This window comes from Eptesicus fuscus, chromosome 25, assembly GCF_027574615.1.
Source record: "Eptesicus fuscus isolate TK198812 chromosome 25, DD_ASM_mEF_20220401, whole genome shotgun sequence".
NCBI classification, from domain to species: Eukaryota; Metazoa; Chordata; class Mammalia; order Chiroptera; family Vespertilionidae; genus Eptesicus; species Eptesicus fuscus.
In genome coordinates, this window is record NC_072497.1 from 7,521,077 (window position 1) to 7,548,150 (window position 27,074).

The window sequence follows — 27,074 nt, forward strand, 5'->3', positions numbered from 1 at the left end:
GGTTTTCCGCCCTATCTTTTTGTTTTGTAGACTATTCTGCAATTGTGTTTTTGTTGAGTGGTGGATCAGTAATATAAATAACAGTCATAGCTAACTTAGACTGAGCTGGGTGAGACTCTTTGGAGTAAGTGTTCCACATGTGTTAACTCAGTTCAGCCTGATATCCACTCTGTCCAAACAACTGTCACACCCCATGAAACTGATAAAGGAACAAAGGAACCTAGAGGTGAGTGTTCTTGCTCAAAGTCCACCAATCACTGTACATGATATAAATATTTTTTATCTCCACAAAGATCAAAGCAAGAATCTAATCTAATAAAAGAGTAATATGCAAATTGACCATCATTCCAGGCAAGCAGAGAGGGCAGTTAGGGGTGACCGGGCCAGCAGGAAAGGGCTGTTGTGGGGGGACCAGGCCTGTAGGGGAGTACAGTTAGGGGCAACCAGACTGGCAGGGGAGGGCAGTTAGAGGCAATCATGCCAGCCGGGGAGCAGTTAGGCATCAATCAGGCTGGCAGGGGAGTGGTTAGGGGCAATCAGGCAGAGGCAGGCAAGCAGTTGGGATCTAGCAGTCCTGGATTGTGAGAGTGATGTTCGACTGCCCTGTAGGATCGGGCCTAAACGGGCAGTCGGACATCCCTCAAGGGGTCCCAGATTGGAGAGGGTGCAGGCTGGGCTGAGGGACACTCCCCCCCATGCATGAATTTTGTGCACCGAGCCTCTAATATGAATGATAAAACCGCAAAACAGGGACTGAACAGACACCCAGAAGAGTTCCCCTGTCCTGACACATTGAAGCAGGTTGCCCAAATAGAAGAGCCTCAACATAAAAATAGCAAAGAAAATATCTTCAGCGGTGATCTATGCCTACTTTTAGTAGGCATTTGCCAGCCAGGTCAAGAGATTGTGAAAGTGAACACCTGGCCCTAACCTGTGACTCCATGTTCTCATCTCTCTTATGTCCACAGGGTGGAAATTTAGTATCAGTGGGCCCCACAGATTCAATGTGAATGCCCCTTATTGACAGTTTCTTAGGAGACGTGCCTCAAAATAGTCACTTGGGACCAGAGTCCTTCCCTCTACTCACTATCCTCTAAGCTTTCCTTAAAGTCTTCTCTTGGGTCCTCTGCATCCAACCAGCTAGCAAGCAAAGAGTAAGAACATGAAGAGAGCTCCTAAGACGGGGTGTTTTAGGAACCACCATGGGTGTCTTGGCCAGGTAGGTATTCATCATGCCCAGGCCCCTTTTCTCAGGCCCATCCTCCATCTTGACTCAGGGTGGGTCGGGAAAGGCGGTTTACATTGAACACAGGAAAGGGAGGAAAACCAAATTTGAAAAATACTTGCAGTCTCCCCTCCACTAGGCTTCGCTGTGTAGTTTTAGAGCAAGCAGCGAACCTCTCCAGCGATCCTAGAAGCTTGACCTGGACAACCTCCAATGAAGGGGCATGATCCCAGTTATCCATTACCACATACCGAATTACCTCAAAATGGAGTGGCTTTGTGCAACAGCACTATTATCCCACAGTGTCTGTGGGTCAGGTCCAAGTGCGACTTATGTAACTGGGCCCTCTGGCTCGGGGTCCCTCCCAGCTGTAATCAAGGTGCCCGCCAGGCCTGACGTCAACTCTAGGCTCATCAGAGGGGTGGAAGCTGCTTCCAAGTTCACTCAGTGTCTGCTGGGAGGATTCTCACACTGAGGCCCTCAGTTCCTTACTGACTGACTCATCAGCGTTAGCCACCCAAGAAAGGCCTGGGAGGAAAGGGTAAGCAAGACGGAAGTCACAGTCATTCATAACCTAGCCTCCCAAGGACATCCCATCACATGTGCCATAATCTGTTCATGAAAAGCAAGTCATTAGGTCCAGCCAAATTCAAGGGGAGGACATTACTCAAGGGTGTGCATGCCAACAGGCGGGGATTGTTGCCAGAATAAAGGGGTCCGTTTGCCTGTGAGCATCAGGGCCCAACCAAATGGAAAGAGGAGTTTGCAGCCAAGAGCACAAGCGTTTATTAGTTGAGGATATGGCCCCGAGCCCGGAGTCACAGGTAAGCTCATGCTCAAAGACCCGTCCCCTTGTCCCTGCCCTGATGGCTTCCAGGGGGTGGGTTACAGAGAGAAAAAACTCATTAATCATGATGACTAAAGGACTTGGGGGTCATGAGTTCCCCTGATTGGCTGGGGCCAAGGCAGGGAGTCGGTGATCATTGTATCAGGTCCTAGTGGCAGCCATGGCGTGGTTCTGTAGGGTTTTGTGAGGATGGGGTGCATAGGGTCACTCAGCCTTCATGGGTTTGGGGTTGAAACACAACTGGAGTCAAGACGTCCTCTTTCGCTTGACCCACACTCTGTTTCTGTGGTCAACAGCCATGAGGCTTTGTTCTGAAGACAGCACCATGGATGCTGACCAGAATCTGAGGTCCTAAGGGCTTAATGATTAAGAAAGGGAGTGGACAGACCCAAGGGAGGAAGGGTCCTGGTAAAGAAATGGAGTTTCTATACAGTTACAGGATTCCTGAGCGCTGTTTTAGGAGCTGCATACCACAGAGACCATAAGAAAAAGAAAGAAGAAAGCAAGCTGTAAATGCCCACACTATGGGAGCGAGTTATTGAACAAGTCACTTAATGAACAGTGTAGGAAATTTGGTGATGGAAGGCAGAATGGCAGAGAAGATTTAGGGAAAGGGAGAAGCCAAGCCAACAGAAGCGTGTGCAGCCAGTGGAATACATGGGGTTAAACGGAAGCTTGACCGTGAACGAGGAAATTGTTTCTGAGCTCCTGGAAAGAGCCAAACTGGAGAAGAAAATACAATGAAAAGCAAACGAGTGATTTTAGAGGGACAAAAAATATATAGCGCAAAGATTTCCATGGCCATAGTCACATCTACCTTGTGGGTAGCTGGGAGAATTCCGCAGGTCTCAGGGGGTGCTGTGAGTCATTTAACAAGCTCTCGGGGGACCTGCATGCTGCTGGTCCGAGGAGCCGGCAGAGTGCCTCGCCCATGAAGACTCAATTAAAACGGCTCCTTTATCTCAGTGGTCCTCACACCTCAGCGGGCATGACAATGGCCTGCAGGCTGTGTCCCCTTAGAGCGGAGCGTTTCAGATTCAGCGAGATTCAGCGGGGTCGGGGCAGGGCCTGGGCTCTCCAAGGAGAGTAAATGAGGAAGCTATGCCATCTTCCCACCCTCAGGACTGCACAACTGATAACTGAAAAGAAAGGTTTCCCCTCTCCTTTGGGAGGAGGGGTGGGGGCGGCTGGGGAAGCTGTTTATAAACCCAGTGACCTCTAGTATAAGATACCTTGGAGCTATTAAAGCACAGTAACAAATGCCTTAATTAGGGCCCAAACGGGGAGCGCTGTAAATCTCCCAGGTCCCTCCGAAACACCTTCCCTCCCTCACTTCTGCAGCCAGAAGTCCCCTGTTCCTTTATCAACATCCCTGGAACAACAAAATTAAAGTCCTCCAAAAATGAGCTTATGAACATTAAATGCTATTTACAACTCCCCCGACAGAAGCTACAGTAGAACTCACTGTAATCTTGCTGCTTACTAAAAGTACTGCAGGTCCCCCCCTGTATCCCCCATAAATTACTTCAAAAATCTTCAAAATATCAGCTCGAAAACAGGGTGAGCTCATGCTGTGCATCGCAGGGACTGGGGGAGGCACAAAGCTCAATAAGTCCTAGGTAATCCCTGCCCCGCCCCACCCCACCCCACCCCTTAACAACCCCAGGAGCCCAGAGATCAGAAGGTAGCCAGGTGCCAGGTCTGACCAGCAGACCCTGAGCGACGGATGAATGGATCACTCAGACACACGTTTCCGTGAAAGAGAAGGCTAAGGGGCTGTTTGGCAGGAGGCACCAAAACAGCCCCGACTGCCTGCCTCCTTAGGCTTTTATTGTCACAACAGCTTGAACTAAAATTAACCTCTAGACACAATCAGCAGGATAAGCATCCTTGAGAGAGCACCTGCTTCTATAAGATCGGGTCTAAAGACTAAACAGATAGAATCTAGTAAAATACCCAGGGGCTCGGACTTTTTTGGAAAAGTCAAGGCAGGGTCTGACGCCTTTGGCAAGGTCCCTCTCAGAGGCCCCCCGGCCTTTCGGAGAATCCTCCTTACAGACATTCCAACCAAGTCCCATGCTTCTCCTCAGCTGGGCGAACCGGAAATCACCGGATCAAGTTCACTTCCAACCCAGGCCTGTGCATTGCTATTTTCTCTGCTGGTATACTCTTCCCTCCCAAGTCTGCCTGGCCTCTACCTTCTCTCCAGTCTAACACTTCTACCTGGCCAGGTGTCCCTCCCGTAAGAGGAAACATCTTTCCATCAGATGGGGAAATTGAGAAGGTTTCGCAAAGGCAGCTGATGGCAGCTTGGAGTGGAAGGTGAGAAATAAGAAAGCATCTCCTCTGGCGAGGGTGCGGAGAAAAAGGAACCCTCGTGCACTGCTGGTGGGAATGCAGACTGGTGCAGCCACTGTGGAGAACAGTATGGAGTTTCCTCAAAAAACTGAAAAATGGATCTCCCATTTGACCCAGTAATCCCACTCCTAAGAATATATCCTAAGAAACTAGAAACATCAATCAGAAAGGATATATGCACCCCTATGTTCATAGCAGCACAATTTACCATAGCTAAGATTTGGAAACAGCCTAGGTGCCCGTCAGCAGATGAGTGGATCAGAAAACTATGGTATATCTACACAATGGAATACTATGCTACCATAAAAAAGAAGGAATTCTTACCATTTGCAGCAACCTGGATGGAACTGGAGAACATTATGAACTAAGTGAAATAAGCCAGTCCATGAAAGAAAAATACCACATGATCTCACTCATTTATGGATTGTAAAGAACATTATAAACTGATGAACAAAAAGATAGATACAGAGGCAGTAAAGCATCAAACAGAAGGTCAAATTACAGCGGGAAGGTTAGGGAGAGGTGGGGGAGATAAGAGATCAACTGAAGGACTTGTATGCATGCATATAAGCATAACCAATGGACACAAAACACTGGGGGGTGAGGGCATGTATGGGAGTGGGGGGGTGGCAATGCTAAGATATGTACACATATAATACCTTAATAAAAAAATGGGGGAAAAAGAATTAAATAAAGATGAGTACAGATCCCAGAGTTAAGCTAAAAAAAAAAAAAGAGAAAGAAAAAAAGCATCTCCTCAATGTTGAGGGAGAGGACAAGTGGTCCAGGCAAGGGAAGGTGCAGGAGGCCCACCAGGCTGTTAGATGTGTTGGTGGAAAAGTGGGGCCCAGCCACACGGACCCTGAGGCTTACGGAGGACAGACCATGAGTGTCGTGTGTGCTGGCCTAAGGGTTGGAACTTCCTGTGGAAATATGAGGCCCACCGTGGAGCAGGAAGGAGGCATCATGGGTATGTTTGGGGGAGGTGACAGTGAAACAGTCCAAGAATGGAATATTGGGGCTCAGAGTGGAAGAAGGAGCCCGCTGCACCCAGGCAGGCAGGAAGGGGTGGGTCCCGAGCAGAGACTTGGTGCCTGGGTATCATTTCTCATCTCTAGGAAGCGTGGCTGAGTGAATCCACTCACTGGAGACGAAGTCATGACCTCGCACATGTCTGCCAGAATGAGGCTATGCCTGGACGCGTTGACCCCAGGTTGGAAACGTAATTCTCAGCCCACAGCCTTCCTCTAACCCCAGGTTCCCTGTGTCCTCAGGTTCTTTCAATGGCCTGGTCCTTCATCACCTGCCTACTTCCCCTTCTCTTAGCATAGCGACCTTCCTCTGTTTCTCGAAGAAGCCGCCAGCCCCATCTGCTGTTCCCTCTGCTTAGAACACCGTTCCCTGCGATTGGGGCATCAGTGCCTCTTTCCCACCATGCACCTCCCTGCTCCATTGTTACCTCCTCGGGGAGCCTTCATTCCCCAGGGGCACCCTCTCATCAGTTGTTTTTGTTTTTTTTCCCGATGAACTCCCATCATCTAAAACAACCCAGCATCCTTATCTGTTCAAGTCCTTATGTATTCCCTCCCTTCCTTCAGTAGAATGGCTGGGTCATGAGAAAAGAAGATTTTTTTTCCCTGACGGTTTCATTGCTCCCACCTCCATCCCTACCACCATGCACAGCACATAGTAGATGCACGAAAATTCCTACTGAATGCATGACCCGGGGAATCAGAAAGATGGGGAGAACTGAATGAGGGGTTGGTGCTCTGTTGCTGAGGAGCGACCGTGCAGTTTCCTTCTCCCAAGGACATTCCCTTCCTCTCTTATCATAATAATTCCTCCAAAGTGATGGGAGAGAGGGAATTCCCCGGTGGGGTCGGGTGAGGTGGGGTGAGGTGAGGGTTAACTCTGCTGCAGGTCCCTCCCCGTGGATGGCAGTCCTGGCAGTGGGCACGCTCACGTTTTCTCTTCGCGAGGAACGCATCTCGGCGACAGCCTCTGCCTATTACAGCTACTTCAGAGACCAGACAGGAGGCATTAAAAATTAAACACGAGAGGAGTCAATTGGCTGCCCGTCTCGGGTTTACAGACAGGAAAATGCTTCATGACAGGTGGTCTCCGTAACACGAGGTGGCCTGGGAGAGACATTTCTCTTGATTTTATTTTTTAATTAACTTTTATTCTCAGTACTGCGTCCCTTTTCTTCCTGTCCCTGCTGGAACGGATATATACATGATAAAAGGCTCACCACTGTTTCTGGAGCCGCCCAGGCCCACCTCACCAGCCAGCGGCGAGGGGAGGGAATCTCTTTCAAGACCACGGTCTCGGAATTCTAATGCTGCCAAGTGGCGAGCGTGGATTCCCATCGTATGGTCCCCAACTTCAGATCTTACAGCTGTGAAGAGTAAAGAGAAGGCTGCTTCGTACTGGCAGTCTTCTAATTACCCATTCCGAGCCCTGTGAAACGGCATCTCTGCTTAAGATCTCTGCCATCCACTGCCAGACACACCAGTGAGCCGAGTACATTTTATTCAGTATCTATCCACTGTGCATGAACAGAGTAACAGGCACAGGCCCAGTCTTACTATGCGGCATTAAGATGGGTATGTTCTAAGAGCAGAGCCATGATGAAGCTTTACAGAATGTATACACACATACACATGCAGAATGTAGTCATTCATGTCAGTAAGCAAGTCATATCTTTCTTCACTACGAGTACAGCTCTCCCAAGGCCATGATCTCACCGGATTCTCACCATCACCCTGCCAGGTGCTGAGGCTCGGAGATGCGGAGTAACTTGCCTGAGGTCACACAGCTAGTAAGCGCCAGGGCTGAGATCTGAACCCAGGCATTCTGACGCCAGAGATTGTGCTCTTGACTCCCTCCCAAGACAAAAGCATATGGGTGTGTCTTGGGAAATGAGGTCAGAAGAAAAAACGAATAATAATCATTGGGGAAATGTAGCAAGAACCAGATTGCGCAGGGTCTTGAGTGCCACAAGAAACCATTTGGACTTTATTCTGCAATAAGAAAATGTCAACATCTGAAGGAGAGGGGTCTTTGAATAAAAAGATTGACAGGGGGAAAAAAAAAGATTGACAAGACTCCACTTCATCACTGTATTTTTATTAAAAATTATGTATGCGCGCATGCATACACACACACACACACACACACACACACACACACATTACTTGTCTTTTGTGTTCCCTCCTTTGCTAGAATAGGTTCTAGTTCTCTGCCACATCCTCAATGCCTACACCAACACCTGACGCACATAAGGCACTGTATATACTGAGGGAAGGAACCAAGGAAAAGGATGCTAAAAGTTCCAATGCCATCCCAAGCTTGGATCCCTGGGTTCCTTGAACTACATACGCTCCAGGCCCCCGACACAGCTCTCCCACCGTGATGGTGAGCAACCGGGCTCCGTGCCAGTGCCCCCACCCCTCACCCCAGGCCTAGAACACAGGTAGCCCAGCCTCAGGTTTCCTTGGTAGACAAGATGGCCTTGCCGAAACCGGTTTGGCTCAGTGGACAGAGTGTCGGCCTGCGGACTCAAGGGTCCCGGGTTCGATTCCGGTCAAGGCATGTACCTTGGTTGCGGGCACATCCCCAGTAGGGGGTGTGCAAGAGGCAGCTGATCGATGTTTCTCTCTCATCGATGTTTCTGGCTCTCTATCCCTCTCTCTTCCTCTCTGTAAAAAATCAATAAAATATATTAAAAAAAAAAAAAAAAAAAGATGGCCTTGTTCCGGGCTGCTGACTTCCGTATGCTTCTCTGGACGACCTGCTCTGACAGGGACGCATCCTCGCCTGTCTTCTGAGCAGCCTCCCCGTGCTATTTGAACTGCTGCACCACACAGCTTCACTGGAACAGCAGCAACGGGAAAAAGGGAAAACCAAAACCCTCTCATCGGAACCCACCCCTCCCTGCCCACGCTGACCCTCGCTTCGTTGCCTCCTCCGTGCCCGCCGCGTTTCCTACAGAGCACTTAACCTTCCAGAGTATTTTTTTTATGCTCCATTTTCCGTGCTATGATGAAGGAGATGAAAGTAAATGGAGTTCACTTCCGACGGGCGCTGCCATCCCCCCCACTGATGTGCGTCCCCCTCCCTCCCCCACTTCCCAAAAGGGGAACACAGAGGCAAAGAGAGGGAAGGTGTTTTTCAAACTAAAGGCATCTCAGAAAGTCAGGTCGGCAGCAACAAATTGGCCTTCGCCGGGAATGCCAAACTGGTAAGACCCCTACCATGGATCTGGCCAGACACGAGCATTTACTTAGCAACAGAGCAGGCCGGGATAAGATCAGTGAGCCCCGTCTTGTTGACACGCCCCTGGGGGCCTGCGCTGCTCTCTTCCTGGCACTTATCACACTTAACCACTTGTTTAAACTCCGCTTGCAAGGATGCTGCTATGGTTAGTTATCACCACGCCGCTTAAGGCTTAAAACAGAAAGTCATTTGTTTTTTGCTCACAAAGACACCATTTGGGGTGAGCTCACCAGCAATGACACAGGTCTGCTCAGTTACGTGTGCCCCACTGGAGAGGGGAGGATGGAGGGCCAGCTTCGGAGGGGACCGCAGCCTGTACGTTGGTGCTGAGGAACCAATCAGGGCTCTTGGCTAAGAGGCTCATCTCCTCCCAGGATGGGCCTCTCCCCAAGGCCATCAGGTCTCCTCAGGACATGATAGCTGGTTTCCAAAAGCGATGTTCCAAGAGACAGGAGACAGAATCTGCTAAGACCTGGGCTCAATGCTTACTGTTAAAGAGTTGAATTGTGTCCCATTAAAAAAAAAAACACAAAAAACAACCACAACACCAAAGCCCTAACCAGTTCCTCAGACTGTGACCTTATCTCGAAATAGGCTCTTTGCAAATATAGTCAAGAGGAGGTCATGAGAGTAAGCGCTAACCCATTTTTCAGCCAAGGGCCATTTGGATATTTATAACATCATTCACGGGCCATACAAAGTTATCGACTTAAAAATTAGCCTGCAGCCCTAGCCAGTTTTGCTCAGTGGATAGAGCATCAGCCTGTGGACTGAAGGGTCCCAGGTTTGACTCTGGTCCAGGGCACATGCCCGGGTTGCAGGCTCAATCCCCAGTAGCGGGCGTGCAGGAGGCAGCTGATCCATGATTCTCTCTCACCATCATTGATGTTTTTCTCTCTCTCTCTCTCTCCCTGTCCCTTCCTCCCTAAAATCAATAAAAAATATATTTAGAAAAAAAAAAAAGAAGACAAAATTAGCCTGCTCTAATTGGTCAAACATTTAATTAACTCAGCCCTAATGCCTTGGCAGGGATAGACCAAATGATTTCTCAGGCCTTATATGGCTGGTGGGCTGGACATTCCCGACCCCTGCTGTAAACCAACATGACTGAGGTCCTTATAAAAGGGGGGAATTGGACACAGACACACGCATGCACCCAGAGAGGACGGTGTGAGCACACACCTTGTGAAGATCAAGAGTGGAGTGATGCACATCTACGAACCATAGCTTGCTGGTGAACCCTGAGAAGCTAGAGGAGACGTGTGGAATAGATTCTCTCCCAGAATCCTCAGAAGGAACCAGCCCTATCAATGGCTTTCCTTGGACTTCTGACCTCCAGAAATTTAAAGGAATCCACGTCTGTGGTTTAAGCAAACCCTCTGTGGTGCTTTGTTACAGCAGCCCCAGGCAACTAATACAGGGATACACACATCAACCGTGGCCAACGCAGTCAGTCCCGGAGCTGGCCTGCATTCAAGGGAAAGCTTAAGAGAAGCATCAGAAAGTCCCTGGCTGTCATGAAGCCACCATATATATTGAAGGGGGTTATGGCTATCTTGATGCCCACTATTTTACCAGTGCCTGATACCTACGTGGTGTAACCATGACTATTGAAAGAAAGAAAACACAGGCTCCTTGTTTTGTTTTTTCTGACTCGAATTGATTTAAAGGTATACTTCTTAGTACAGCATTCTTTCTGAATAATCCTAGCTTTCAGTAAACAGACAAAAGGGTACCCTTGTGACCCGTGGTATTGCTTCATGTCTGCATTTAAATCACAGTATTTCAAAGGAACGTCTGGCCCTTCCCCCCACTCTGAGACCTCAGCCACTGCGTGTCGACAGAGACCAGAGATGGGTTGAAACTCCGGGGAGTTAGAAACTGTCAGAGCATCAGGTCTGCTGTGCTTCTACCTCCCGTCCCCATTAGTGACACAGGGAGCCCCTGGCCACCTGAGACGCTCCAATTGCAAAGCCACTGGGTTTCCTTGTAACTTGGGAGCTGGTTTCCAAAAGCCGTTTCTGATCCGGTGTGCATATGATCACACCAAGTAAGAAGACATGTGGCTGAATCCTCCTCATGACGGGACTCAGAAACTGACTCTTATTCTCCACAGTTCCCAGAATTAAAAAAAAAGAAAAAAAGGGGGCAGTAATGAGAAAATTAATTAAGCCTGACCAGTCTGGCACAGTGGTTGAACGTTGACCTAGGAGCTAGGAGGTCACGGTTGGACTCCAGCTTGGGGCACATGCCCGGGTTGCAGCCGATCGGTGATTCTCTCTCATCAGCGATGTTTTTCTCTTTCTCTCCCCCCACCTCTCCCTTCCTCTTTGAAATCAATAAAAATATATATTTTTAGAAATAATGAGAAAATTAACAGGAACAAGAATACAATGATGAAGATGAAGAAGGAATAGGAGGGGGGGAACAGTTACTATTAATCAGGCTACCACTGTCTACCTGTTGCTTTTCCTATGTGGCCTTGTCTAATCACCACCACCCAATTCCTACATCATAGGTTATTATTCTCCCTGTCGTGCAGCTGAGGAAACCAAGCACAGGACTAAGAAATGGTGAGACCGGGATTCCAATTCCAGTTCCTACCGCTCTAAGGCCTGTGTTTCTCACCACTGCCCTGAGCCGCCCAAGCAGAGCGGAGGAGCTAGCCTGCTGCTACAGCACTGTGCTTACGTGGGGTGTCCTGAGGAAGGCAGTGGCAAGAAGGAGTGATTCAAGGCGATGGAAGACCTGGGACTCCGGAATCCTTCTTCTCTATTTTGGGACCCTCTACCTTACCCTCCCAAATCAAAGAGCAGTGTTTCCCCAAAGCGCATGCAATCCCACCATCTCATCCCCATTCACACACACACACATCCTTGCTCAGTGCCAGTCCTCTTACAGATGCCGTCGGCACTTGCTTAATAACTGTGGCCTCCTGGGGAAATCACGTGAAATGGATCCGTGTCTCCAGTTTCTATTTAAGACGGACAAAGGCAGGACGAGAGCGGGAGACCCTGTCCTTCCAGGAGCTGGTGGCCTTTTCCTGGCCCGCATTTTTTTTTTCCCCACAATGGTTCAGGTCCAAGAAACGTTATTCATTCCACCCCACCCCACCCCCGTGCCCCCCTCCCGCTTCATCTTCTTGGCTCGGTACTTGAAGGGTGCACAGTCCGGAGGAAGAAGGAAGGGGTAGAGGGAGGGATGGGAGACAGGAGGGCATCACTGATAAGAACAAAGCCCCGGCGAACTCCGGAAGCCTGTTAAGCCAGCCGCCAAGAGGAGCTGACTTCCAGCAACATGAAAAGGCGAGCGAGGAGGAGAAGGAGGAGGAGGAGGAGGAGGGTTACGGGAACTTCCTCTCCTCGTGGTGTGGCCCGGTCATAATGGTGTTGTGGTTACGCAGCAGAGGCTCATAAAACAATAAATAAACCACAACCACTAGAAGGAGGAGGTCTGCTTTCCAGCGTGCTTTGCTGAAAGCCAGGGAGGCGGGGTCCCTGTCTCCTGCCCTGGATGGCAAGATTAACTTAGAGACCAGCGAGCAGGAATCCTTACACCCAATTACGTCGGGCAGGATGAGGGTGAAGAGAAGGGTGCAGGTATTTACGTTTTTAAGAAAAAGCATGGTTGTTGGGTCTTTCTGGATAATATGGAGGTCTTGATTTAGAGTTAAATGCTGTGTTCAGAGCACAATTTTCATAGCAATGTCCTAGCCCAGTGGTCCCCAACCTCTCTTTGGCCATGCCCCACCTAAGCATCTCTAACATTCTGATGGCCCTCCTCCTGTAACGTATAATTCTTATTATTCAAAAAGTGAGCTCCTATTCACATGGAGGAAGCCTCAAAGGCCATGAACTTGGTCTAAAGAAGCTTCCAAAGAACATGGCATCCATGAGAGAGAAAAATAAAAGAACGAAAGGACGGTGGAAGGACTGAGGAGGAAATCACTAAGAAATTGTTAAAAAAATAATAATAATATGAAGTGATATGAAAAAAATAGCAAATAAAGTTTCAAAACGTATCATAGAGAACTGAAATGCATACATATGTCACAACATGTATTTGTAGTCTGTATATGAGGCCCCTGGAACCATAAGAAATGCAAAAAAACATTCACCGTTAATGACTCATTCCCAAACTGCCCCCCTTGAACATCAAATTGCCCCCCTGTGGGGCATGTGCCCCCCATTGGATCCACTGCCCTAGCCCATGCTATCAGGGAAGAATGCCTGGCCGCATCTTTAAAATGCTCCCCTAGGTGGTACATGCATTTGAATTAATGAAAGAGGCGGAAATGAAGACCCAAGGCAGGCAATTCGATGTAACCAGTTGGCCCTTTAAAATTCCTCACTTTCCTAGCACCGTTTTTCTTAAAAAAAAAAAAAAAAAAAAAAGAACTAATCTAAAATTTCAAAGAGCCTCTTCTAAGATAGATACAAATGACCCTATCATTTCAACAGTACAAGATGATAGCAGGATTTAATCCTAAATTGTCCTTTTCTGAAGTGTAAGTCTAGCCAAACTGTAGGTCATTCGAGCTCTTTCTCAATTATCATATAAATGTACCTGGCAAATACACTTGTTATTTCAAATCTCCAAATCCCAGTGGTTTCCCATTCAGTACCAAGTAATAGACAGACTTTTTTTTTTTTTTTTGCCTGCCCTTCAAGACCCTCCAAGGTCAGGTTCTGGCCCATCCCAGCTCCCGGGTTGTTCTCTTATATCCTTTCCTAGGCTGCCTGAGATCACGTGGATTTCTCATGCTCCCAGCAGACCAAGGGCCTCTGCCCGTGGCGGAACTGCCCTCACGCCCTGCCCTACCCCACGGTGCTTCCCAAGGTTCAGGGCATGAACTGCGAGATCAGAAAAAAACCTGGGATTGAAACTCGGCCCCACCCCTTATCAGCCAGGTGACCGTGGGCCGAGAGAGCCCCGACTCGGTTCAAAATGATGGCCAGTGCATCTCCACAGACAGCCTTTTAAGGTAATCACTTCAGTATATAAATAGAAATATCGAATGCTTACTTATGGGGGAATCCCTACTCCAAGCACTTTGTATGATCTCATCCGTCCCCACGTAGAGCCTAAAACGGTGATGATCCCCTTTGGCAGATGAGTAAACTGAGATACAGTGAGAACAATTCGCTTGTCGAAGGTTGCACAGCTACTGCAAGGTGACGCTGGGATTCAAGCCAACCAAGTGGGCCCCAAGGTCTCCCCTCTTTAATCGACATGTGCCACCTAATCTCTGCCTGCGCCTTATCGGGGTGACAGCGAGTGCACCAGGCATCTGTCCACAGGAGTCCTTGTACCACAATCGTATTGCAAAGGACAGGAAATGGAGTTCAAGGTCATAGACTTGGCCTCAAACTCCCTTTTAGCCACTTGCCAGCTGTGCAACTTTGGGCAAGTTCTTTCTTATTTCAAAATATCCATTTGCACAGCTGGAAAGTAAAAAAAAATTCTTAAAAGATTAGAAATAATATATATAGATATATATACACACACACACACATATATATATATACATATATGTATATATATGTAAACACTTAGTATCCAACATATGCTAGGTACTCAACTCAACTAATATATTTTATTAATACCAGTTTAAAGGCTTCAGGTAGTAGGGATCATATTTTATACATTTTCTTTGTCCCTCTTCATAGAATCTCAGAAATCATCCCACACATCCCCTTGCACAGGAGAGCAACTCAATATAACTTTACGGCAGGAATGAATGAATGCATACATGAATGCATAAATAAAGGCCTGTGTGCTGCTGGTAAATAGTTCTAGAAGAGCATGCAAAATGGTCCTATGCGGCTGCGTTTGTGCCTAAGAAAAACCTTATTCGTGAAACGGCACACGTTCTTTTATGTTTCGGTGACATTTAGAGTTTCCCTTCATGTACCAGTAAGAAGGGATCTCTCCCACCCTGAGCTGCCCTGGTTCAAGGCCAGGATCCGGTCCGAGGTGGACTGGAAGGCAAACAGCACCACCTACTGATCCGTAGCGTTCCACATCCCGGAAGGAGGCCCAGCGTAAGCTCTGTCAGGGCCACCACCCCAGAGCACTGAACTCCAAGTGTAAACAGAGCTCAAGGGAAAGCTGCGTGATTACAAAAAGACAATGTCTCAGGAAACAGAAGGTCCGTCTGCTTACCTTGACCTCCGTCTTCTGCTCCGTCAATAACCATCAGCCCTCGCTGGGGTGGCGGCGTGGCTCTGGGAGGCAGGACGCCCCGTGCTCTGATCTCAGCCGCCATCGAGGGGCCACACTGGCGTTCTCTGGGGCCTTGCCTGCTGCATAATTCGGCTGCCCTTCAGCGAGGAGGGCGCACAGTGGTGGAGGTCAGAGTTCTTTCTGCGTTGTGTAGACTTTTAACAACAACTTTCAACAGCTGGCGATGACCTTGGGTAGAAGGAAAAGACCATCAGACCTTCTCTCCTCCGTGACTCACAAGCAACCCACGTTTGATTCTGACCTAGTGGCCTGTTCCTCTCTTCAGCACCTGCACATCATTCGCTGAAGAAACTAGTGGGAGAATCCAAACTCTAAGCTCCACTCATGTTGGAACTAAGTGAATCACCTACAGCGTCTGGACCAGATCCTGGTGTATTGTAAGGGCTTCGTAAATGCCTGGGATGTGGATGGGTGAATCACACTGGCCATCTGGCCTGGACGTGCTGGGTGGTTCTCTCCCTTGGCTGGTGTCCAGCAATGCAAACCCCACTCAGATTCTCTCTACAGATCATCCTGGTCGTCTTCTTTCAATACATCGGTCTCTGGCTCCACCTTTCTGCCCATACAGTCTACGAAACGTGACCCTGGCCACCCTCCTGTGTGATGCTTGGGGACCCAGACAGTAAAACCCTTCATTGAGGTGAATCCCAACTGGTTGATGTCACTGATCTATTCCCAGGGTCTAGAGAAAGGCTTAGGACAGAGTAGGTTCTCAATAAATATTGTTCGAATGAGGAATGGAGCACCTTTGCAGAAGGAAGGTCCAGGAAAAGACCAGACCAGAGGGATGGAGGGGAGGAGGGAGAACGGGGAGGAGAGGGAGGCAGGCCTCTGAGGAGAAGGGATGAAGAGCTGACGGGAGAGAGAAAGGCCAGCACGGGTGTCCTCAGCTCAACCAGGAGGAATTCTCGTCTTTACCATCTCCACACGCCTGGCCACGCTGGGGTCCTTCCCCAATCCTGCGCTGAGTCTCCTTCCCTAGCGGACACTCCAGCAGAGCAGGGTGCCTTCCTTTCAGACCAACCACCCTGTGGCTCAGGCCCCCCGCTTTCCAGATCGCCATGAGCTCCCTCCACCTCATACCCCAAAGGGTCTTTCCCGTGGCCAGCTCGTGGCTTCCCACTGCCTTCCCATCTCTTCTTCTGCTTTCGTGTCTCCTTGTTTCTTTGCCTCACTGCCTCTCTTTCACTCTGCATGTGCTCCTCTTCTCTCCTCTCCTCTCCTCTCTTTCTCTCTCTCTCTCTCTCTCTCTCTCTCTCTCTCTCTCTCTCTCTCGATCTTTTGTCTTTTCCTGCCTCAGTGTCTGCCTCTTCTCTCCATCCCTCTCTGCCTTTCTTGCTTTTGTGTGTGTCTCTAACTCTCTGTGTCTATCTTTGTCTCTGTGTCTGTATGTCTCTCTCAAACTGAGTAGCTCTATTTGTGAATATGCATTTCTCTCTGTCTGTCTGTCTGTCTGTCTTTGGGCCTCTTTTTGTCTCTGTCTCTGCCTGCCTGTCTTTCAGCTCTTTACCTGTCTTTCTTCTCTTTGTCTGTGCCTCTCCCTGTCTCTGTTCCTCTCTGCCAATTGGCTTTCTCTTTAGGTCCAGCCTCGTGGCATCTAACACGCAAACCCACTGTGTCTCCCCTCCCCATCCCTGAGTCAGATCCCCAGTGAAGGTGCTGCACACCCACTCATTTAGACGATGGGGTGGCAGCCTTCTCATGGCGACAGCCGCACTTTGGGGGTGTGCAGCGGCATCCTCTCAACTCCGATCACCCCGTGAAGGCCCGAGAGACGATGCTCTGTAAACAAGTTAGCTCGGAGACTTTCCCTGGAATGTCCAGGGAAGCCTCGGGTTCCCGGGTAATTGGGAAACTCCCTACCCTGTGCACCCGGGCGTGGCCTCGGGGCTGCAGCAGAGGGGGCCTGAGAGAGAAGCCAGGAGGAAGATGCCGTCTCTGCGCCTCCCTGCTGATGAAGTCCAGGCCTTGGCGCGCTGACAGGTAACTGGCAGCTCTCCCTCCCTGGAACTCGGCCTCCAGACTGAGCGGCCCAGACAGCCGTTTAACCCAAGGGTCAGAGGGCAGCCAGGCGTTATCTACCGACTGGCTGCGTCCCCTCCGCCTGGCTGAATTCCGCCTTCCGGTATAGACTTTGACAGGAGGGCCAACCCGCAGGGCGCCCGGCCAGGACCCAGAGGTGCCAAGAGACATTTCAATCCCCCCTCCCCATTTTCTAAGTGAATGAAACTCAACACAGATTCCTTATTAATAACATATACCAGAGGGCACATCCCGAGACCCAGGAGACGGGAGTGACAGCACATCAATTTGGGGTGTGCAACACACACACACACACACACACACACACACACACACCAGTGTGCCTATCAAACCCATGTTGCGATTCTGCAGTTGATTAAAGACGAGGATTGAAACGCATCTTAATAACCAGAAAATAACTTACCATCTAACATCTTGATTGTACTAGATTTCAAAGGGCAGCAAGATGTGTTGAAATGCACATATCTAATCACCAGTGGAATTAACAGATTTGCAAAAGTTATGCTTGAGAACATTTTGTGTAGCTGTATCTCCGCATAATCAAATTCCCATTTAATTTCATTAATGCTAAAAGGCAGGCTATTTGCACAGTACCATCTCCCCCGCCCCTTCCCCCAATATTAATTGTGGGGTTATTGTATAAGCCCATTTCTTAAATGTTTTCTTTCTCATAGGTATTTTTAAAGCAAAATCACGTCTTTCATAGCATGCGAGTCATCTGCGTAAGACCATCTTCCTTCTTTCTTTCTTTTTTAAAAGTATATTTTATTGGTTTTTTACAGAAAGGAAGGGAGAGGGACAGAGAGTTCGAAACATCGATGAGAGAGAAACATCGATCAGCTGCCTCCTGCACACCCGCTACTGGGGATGTGCCCGCAACCAAGGTACATGCTCTTGACCGGAATCAAACCTGGGACCCTTCAGTCCACAGGCTGATGCTCTATCCACGGAGCCAAACCGGTTAGGGCCCTTCTTTCTTTTAAAAAATTTTTTCTATTGATTTCAGAGAGGAGGGGAGGGGGAGAGAGAGAGAGAGAAAAGAGAGAGAGAGAGAGAAATATCAATGATGATGAGAGAGAATCATGGATCAGCTGCCTCCTGCACACCCCCTACTGGGGATTGAGCCTGCAACCCGGGCATGTGCCCTTGACCGGAATCGAACCTGGGACCTTCCAGTCTGCAGGCTGACGCTCTATCAATTGAGCCAAACTGGCCAGGGCCCCCCTCTTTCTTTTAACCTTGATCTCACAAACCAAGTGAGATATGGAAACCAAGTTGGGACCCTACAATAGCCCCGGGCTGCCTGTCCAGGAACTTGTGGCGTGCATGCTCTGGCTGCTCTCCTGTCCTCCTCCTCCCTCTGGCAGCACTCCCAGCCTCACTGGCAATGATGGTGACGCTTTAGCCCATTGTCCTTTGCCTGCTGGCAAGGGCAGGCGCTGGTTCCATCTCCCTCTGCAGCTGGCCTGGCCATGCATCTCCAAAAACACAAATCCCAGCGTAGTTCTGTCACTCCCACGAGCCCTTCCTGCACCGGACCCCCATCCTCGCTCAGCCTCCGGTGTGCACTGGCTGAGGGGTGGACTATGCCACAGAGCAAAGTGGGTATTTTAAAACGAGGCCCCCTCCATCGTTTCCTCAAAAAAAAAAAAAAAACTAAATATGGAACTGCCCTTTGGCCCAGTGACCCCACTTCTAGGAATAGATCCCAAGAAACCAGAAGCGCCCATCAGAAAGAATGTGTGCGCCCCTATGTTCATAGCAGCACAACTTACAGCAGCTAAGATCTGGGAACAGCCCAAGAGCCCATCAGTAGACGAGTGGATAAAAAAAAAACTGTGGTACATCTACACCATGGAATACTATGCAGCAGTTAAAAAAAGAATCTCTTACCCTTTGGGACAGCATGGAGGGACCCAGAGAGCATCCTGCTAAGTGAAATAAGCCGGTCAGAGAAAGACAAGTATCCCATGATCGCACTCATATGTGAAATCTAAGTAACAAAACAAACTGATGAACGGAGTGGATCCAGAGACATGGAAGCATGGAACAGAGGGCAGAATCTCAGAGGGAAGGCGGGGGAGGGTGGGTGGGTGGGAGGAATCAACCAAAGACCTTGTATAGGCTGATGAAGGCCTGGGACTGGGGGTTGGGGGTGGGGGAAGAGGGAGAGGAGCTGGAAGGGGCCAATGGAGGGAAAAAGGGGGACATATGTAATACTTGCAACAATAAAGAATTATAATAAATAAATAAATAAATAAATAAATAAATAAAAGGAGGGACTCCCGTGATAAAGACTGCATCAGGGCTTTATGTTTAAAAAAGGGATATCAATGTGATCAGCACTAGTTCAACGATGTTTTATTTAAGGTCCACAGAGAAATCAGCATATTCATCCATGCATGGCGACTGGGTTTATCATTCAGGACCATGGTCACGTGGGGTGAGGGATTCAGAGAGAGGGAGTGGAGGGTAGACATACGAAAGCCTTGATTGCTTATATTGCCTAGCAGAGTTTAAAACATCACACGTAAAATAATCTTCAAAATGGTCACTGCATTAGAAATGCCATATTTTTTCTGTTAATGGGAAAATTGTGAGTTGGAGTCATAGGCTATGGATTCAAGTCTTGTTTTTAATCACTTTCTAAACATGAAGCAAGGAACGATGCCTTCTCTGAGCCTTTAAAAGGACCTCTGTGCAATGGCAGGGATTCTAATATGTTTATCAGACTCATTTAAATGATTTATTGAGAAGGACAGTGTATATCCTAGTGCTTTGCAAAATATAGCCATCCTATATAATAAAAGGCTAATATGCAAATCAACTGAAGGCTGGAACGACTGGTCGCTATGATGCGCACTGACCACCAGGGGGCAAATGCTCAACGCAGGAGCTGTCCCCTGGTGATCAGTGCACTCTACAGGGGGAGCACCACTCAGTCAGAAGCCGGGCTCATGACTGGTGAGCACAGTGGTGGCGAGAGCCTCTCCCACCTTCGTGGCAGCGCTAAGAATGTCCGACTGACGGCTTAGGCCCCTCGCCACGGGGAGCGGGCCTAAGCTGTCAGTCAGACATCCCCTGAGGGCTCCCAGACTGTGAGAGGGCACAGACCGGGCTGAGGGAACACCCCCACCCTGAGTGCACGAATTTCATGCACCAGGCCTCTAGTACAGATATAAGGTGTTGCTAATATATGTCTATTTATTGACATCATTCCAAATAAATTCACTTTTTTTCTCTTTAAAAAATTAGTATAATTCCCCAAAGCTCTTACCTCCCTGCTTTATACCCACCCATGGCTCCTGGTTCACTTGCACAGCTAGCTGCTTTGGCCTAAGAGTCTAGGCCAGTGGTGGGCAAACTCATTAGTCCACAGAGCCAAATATCAACAGGACGACGATTGAAATTTTCTTTGGAGAGCCAAACTTTTTAAACTTAAACTTCTTCTAACGCCACTTCTTCAAAATAGACGTGCCCAGGCCGTGGTATTTTGTGGAAGAGCCACACTCAAGGGGCCAAAGAGCCGCATGTGGCTCGCGAGCCGCAGTTTGCCGACCACGGGTCTAGGCCATGTCTTATCAATTGGAACACCAACAACGATTGGGATGCAAGGAGCGTGACTGTGCTTCAGCGTCATACAGCCCCTTACCAGCTACGGGACCCTGGATATTTCACCTCAACTCTCCATGTGTCTGTTACCTCAAAGGAAAGGAAGGAGACGGTTCTCACTGCTGTAGTTGGGGGGTTACATATAACATACCGTATTTTCCGGCATATAAGACGACTGGGCGTATAAGATTTTTCTGGGTTAAAAAGTCGTCTTATACACCGGAAAATACGGTAGTCCAATATATCTAATCCATTATATCTAATCCCAACAATATAGTCCAATATACTGTATTTTCCGGTGTATAAGACGACTTTTTAACCCAGGAAAATCTTATACGCCCAGTCATCTTATACACTGGAAAATACGGTAAATAAAAAACGGGGTGGGAGGCGGAGTATGGGGACATTTGGTCGTGGCCAACAGCCATGGAGATACAGTGTCAGAAGCCACCCTCAAGCTGGTTCAAAGGAATGCTGTAGCCTCGTGCACCTTGAAAGTGCAAGTCTGAACACAGCTGGGCCCGCAGGCTCCCGCTATAGTATCAGAGCTTCTTCGTCTCTCAGCTTTGATGCTCAGGGCGCTTTGTTCTTCCTCGTTCCCACGGCAGATGCTTTCTTCTTGTGACCAGAGGCAGGTTGCAAAGGGGAGAGTCCTGCAAGCACACGTAGCCACTTGCTTAGCAGGACGAGAGCATCGTTTCCTCACAGACAGCACGCTCCAGAACGGTGTTGTTTCGCTGTCATGAAGCACAACGGTTAACCTTTTGCACTCGGATGCCGAGTGTGACTCGACACGGTTAGCATCGGTAGCAGCTCTTTTTATACTCTTCGAATGTACCAATAATTTGAAATATAAAAAAATCCAAATAAATAAGTTGGTATGAAAAGAAACTCCAGTTGTTTATTCTACTGCCGCGCTTTGTAAAATCTGGGGTATTTAAAAAGTTAAATCCCGAGTAGAATAAAGGAATCGAGAAAAAAGCAAGCGAGTGCAAAGGGTTAAGTATGTGTGTACCTGACCTTTCCTAGGACTGGCAGCCCTGTAGGTTTTTTTTTCTTACATCAGCATCACCACAAACACGTGAGTAGCGTGTTGTGCTACAAAGTCTATGATGTCACTGGGGGATAGGAATTGTTCGACTCCGTTATAATCTAGGGCCGTGGTCGGCAAACTCATTAGTCCACAGAGCCAAATATCAACAGGACAACGATTGAAATTTCTTTGGAGAGCCAAATTTTTTAAATGTAAACTTCTTCTAACGCCACTTCTTCAAAATAGACTCACCCAGGCCGTGGTATTTTGTGGAAGAGCCACACTCAAGGGGCCAAAGAGCCACATGTGGCTCGCGAGCCGCGGTTTGCCGACCACGGATCTAGGGGATTACCATTGTATATGTGGTCCATCCCTGACTATGATTACGTAGAATACAGCTGTTTGTGAGCATATATAGGGATGGGAGATGGGTGTGTGTGGGGTGAGAGAGGCAGAGAAAGTGAATAAAAACCCTTAGGCCAGTCTGACTTCATCTGTATTTTAGGGACTGGATCAGTTTTACCTGGATTTCCAAAGAATATTTGTTTCTCTTTGAAGTGCAGTCACTTTTATCAGTATACGTCTTGTTATTGGGTTGTTCTATGTTAATAATGTTTCTAGGCACTGAGTACTTCTCAAATCTATAGATTCGGGCTTATTTTACTCACAGGATTTGTGAAAATTTATCTCTTTCAACAATTTGTATTTGTTCCATTAATTTAGCTTCCTTTTTTAGAAACACCAATACATGGACTGGATCTTCTTCTTGTATTTCTTCATTCATTCCTGTTTTCTCTCTCCTCCTTTAAAATCTTCATTCACCTTTCCTTAATATTGATTGTTTATTTTAATCTGTACTCATCTTTCTTGATGTATTTTCAACAAGGCCTCTTTCCCCTTATGTTTTTGGCCGTGTGGCCCTCATTTTTGTGATAATTTTCTTTGTGTTTTTTTTTTCTTTTCTTCATGCCACCCCCAGGGTTTGCCAGGTGAATCTCTTACTTGTTCCCTGTTGCCTTTCTACATCTTCCCTAAACACCTCTATCCCTTCTTGATATGCTTTACTTAAAAAAATTAAAGACCACACAGCTTTACTAAAGTTTATTATTATTGTTGTTGTTGTTATTTCATAGCAATGTACTTTATCAAAAATTTAAGCTGCGTTAATTTTTGTGGCCAGTACTCCTCAGGTGCCATTTGTATTTCTTTACCAGACCTTTATCCATTCATCCATTTATTCAGTCATCCGACAAGTATTTGTTGACTCTGCCATGCTCTAAGCATCGTGCAAGGTTTTGAAACAGGTAAGACTCCTGAGAGCGTAAGACGCCACCTTCTCCCTTACACTGCCTGTTAACAACGTCCGAAGAAGAAAACTCGTCACTGGGGAATACGCGATTTTATTTGAAAATGTATAATGGCCTCGTCCCTGACCTCCCTCTCATCTCTCTTCTCAACAGGCCATTCCCATATCCCAGGAATAAGCTTGAGTCTGTTAGCAATTATAGGACAATGAGCGACAAGAAAAGGAAACCAACGTGATGGGCGCTGGTCTGTCAGGTCAAGTATGGAAGAAATACTCATAAGAAGGTCTGGCTTCAAGAAGCAATCAAGATGCTGTCTTACCAACATGATGATGAAATGCAACATCAGTGATTTCACTTTTCATTATTAATACAAAGCAAATCATCCAGAGAAATAAAAAAATAACAGTTCCCACCATACTCTGCCTATTAACCAGACTCTGTGCAAACAAAACCCATACCATTCTTTTGACCCAACCCTTCTAACAGAACCCGCCTTTACTTTGAGATTTATCTCCAGACTTCTGGCAACAAAGGCAGGGCCGGTACATAAACTACAGCCGCCATGACCACAACGTGTGGAGGCAGACTTTTAGAACGGACTCTCTCCTATTAAATGCATGCCACTGGCTGGACACGCTGGCAATTTATCGGAAAAATTAATAGGCCCCTCCATCTGACATTAAATAGCCTTTTAACAACAGTGCACTTATACCCCACACCAACATACACAAAATAAATAGCGCCGGATTGCCTAACAATCAAATAAGGATTTGTCTTTCATTTCGATTTAAATTACTCTGAGAGATAAGCAAGCCTAAACAGCTAATGGAGGAATAAATCCCCATCTATTATATTCGATTTGACACATGGTTGTCTTTGGGAAAATAAAGTCACATTATTTATCTGTATTGGTCCGTACACCAAGCATTAAGGCATTCTCAGAAAACAGCGTTAAGTGGGATACAATAAGGTTATAATGTGGTCACAAGGGAGCACAAAGGAATGAGACGTGGATGTGTCCAGAGAGAAAAACACTTCTTCTGCTGCTATAAAGGATGAAGGAGTAAGAAGGGGGCGGGGGGGGGGCGCAGGGGCATTTGGAGGTTTGGAGATAGCAAGGAACTGTGAACTCAGATCACTCCAATCACAAAGCTTGACATTTCTTCCTATATCCAAAAACAATTTCATCCATTGGAATGAAAACAGAGTGGTAGAGACACAGAGAAAGAGAAAGGTGGAGGTCAACGTAACGGATCGCGAACATGTGCACTATGACCTCAACAAAATGTGGAAGGAAGACTACAGCAGTGAGAGCCTCATCCAGTAGAGCCACATAGTAGACTCAGTCAACAATATTATTGTTCGCTTCCCCTTTATTCATCCATCACAACCATCCTAGGATTAGGAAAAAACAATGTAGAGTAGGTTAACCAAGGACGAGCACCTACATGATGGAACTGGCGCATAATCAAGTGTTTGAATGCCTTTACATGACATCCAAGAAGGCACAGAATTGAGTGACAGCAACAACATACATGATGGAATAAGGAAATAAGGGAGACTCAAGGAAGTCACATCATGGTGGCAGATGGTTTTGCCCTCCCTTTCCCTGTAAGAGAATTATACATTCTTGCCCATCAGTCACCGTAAGTCTAGCGGAGTATGACCTGCCCCCACTCTCGACAGGGGTATAGTCACACTCCATTGATGTTGGGCCTGGCTACACATGTGACTTACCGTATTTTCCGGCGTATCAGACGACTGGGCGTATAAGATTTTCCTGGGTTTAAAAAGTCGTCTTCTGTGCCGGAAAATACGGTAATTTGGCCAATGCGAAGGAAACAGATTCAACCTCTAGGCCATGTCCCCACAGAAGACAGAAGAGGGCTTTGCTCAACTGGCTCTTGCGTTTTTCCTTCTGCCAGGAGAATGTTGTGTCCCAGAGAGGGGCTGCCTAGCAGCGAGCACCCTGGAATGAGACAAAAAACAGAGCCACCTCACCCATAGCCACCACCCCATGAGGACGGTAACATTCCCTTGTGATTGGGTCCAAGGATGGAGAGAGTACCGGTGACTTTGGGGCAGCGGCAGGGGTAGGGGCAGACTTCAGCGGATGGCAAATGATCGGGAGGTAGTGATGTGGCGGCGGTAGCATGTATAACCAGCTCTTGAGAAACGTGCCCCCATGAATGCGAGGAAAGTGAAATGGGGTGATGTGGGGCCCAAAGAAGGATTCTGGTTTCCATGTGAGTTGGTTCTCAAAGATGAGAGAGTATCTACACTAGCTTATATGCTAACGGGAAGGTGCAGAAGTAGGGGAGATCATGAAGATATTGGGTAGAAAGGGGATATTAAGGTAGTGCTATCTCTGGCAGCCAGAGCTTGAGCAGATGGGTCTTCCTTTGATAGGACAGTGAGGTAGGCGCCGAGGAGAGAAAGAGAATGTTTGCTAGACTTTAATGAGCACCCAGCTGAGGCAGGTGATTAAAAGATTATGAATTCATAATGATGCTAATCTGCCTAACTGTGTGATGTTCATCCCCCAGTAGGGCTTAATTTGGGGGATGGATGTGAGATGGAGAACGCCAGTGACTGGGCTCTCTCTGGACTGAGATGTTTTTGCTCATGCTGAATGGGCCAAGAGCAAAGGAGAGAAGCATGTGTGCAAAAGAATGCCTCCCTCCATGGAGCAAGGTGCAAACACACTGAACACAGGAGAGGCTCATTGATGGAGAGCATGGGGCGGGATCCGGGTTTGAGAAAATGCCGCAGTAGATGTACTTGAGCAGCGTTGCTCAGAGTCTATAGGGTTACTTCAGGAGAGTCAGCTGTTTGGTGATTGCAGAAGGCTCTGCTAACAAGGTGCAGGGTGTGAGAGTGGACGTGGGTGGCTGAGGTGGGGAGGATGAGAACATCACTGGGAGAGAGTTAAGGTCAAGGACGAGAGGCCAGGATTCTCACCGGTTAATGGGAAGGATGTAAGATGAAAGGGGAGGCTGTGCACCAGTCTCGGATGTAGTCAGCGATTACGGAGGAGGGACCAAGGAGGACAGTTAATGTTGAAACGGGGAGGAAGAGAGGGGCGTCTAGACAAGCAGACGGAGCCTCAAAGCTGCAGAGGTTTCGGGAGGAAACGGAAGGAGAATAATCGTGGAGAAGCAGTGATAAGGAGGAAGGTGTGTGGGGGGTGCGGAACAAGACCCAGGAAGCGCTTTGACCCCTGCTTGTCTCTGCTCCCTCCCGTGTTCCCAAGGAGAGGCAGCGGGTCCCTGACTCACCATCCTCTCCGGAGGCGTGACGGCTGGGTTGGCCTGAGCAATGGAATCAATACCCCTCCCCCGGGAACTGATTTTCAGGCCATTTCACTATGGACATTCCCTTTTGCCGAGACCACGCTTTACTTGCTGAGACCACATTCCATTCTCTCCCCCCTCTGGACCCGAACAGAGAATTCTCCGCCCAGAAAAGAAACCCGCGGAAAGTCCTGTAAAAACCGCTGACTCCCGTCACTGCGGGCTGGAGCCAGCTGGGGATCAGCCACCTGGGGTGCAGATGACGAATAAATGCGTAATCCCTCACCATCCTGGCCTCCTGCCTTCCTCCTCCAGCGACCTAACAGTGACCGATGGCTCTACGTCCCATTCACTCGCTTCTGAGGAACTCATTCCGATGGTGTCCTCCATTTAGAAGGTTGTGTCTGGGGTTTCTAGGCCCCTGCACCTGAGTATGAGGTGGCTTGAACTGGGGAGGGTCTCAATCTCAATGGTGTTTAAGAGGCAACTTCATTGCTGACTACAGAGCAGACTCCCAAGGTCCAATTCCAGAGACTGGAATTCAGCGATACTCCGTAATCGCTGACTACATGAATTGGCATTTTCTTCTTTTTCTTTTTTTAAATACATCTTGATTGATTTCAGAGAGGAAGGAAGTGGGAAAGAGAGATAGAAACATCAATGATGAGAGAGAAACATTGATCAGCAGCCTCCTGCACACCCCCTATTGGGGATCGAGCCCACAACCAAGATACATGCCCTTAGCCGGAATTGAACCCCAGACCCTTTAGTCCACACACAGGCCTAACACTCTATATCCACTGAGCCAAACCGGTCAGGGCCTTCTTTTCTT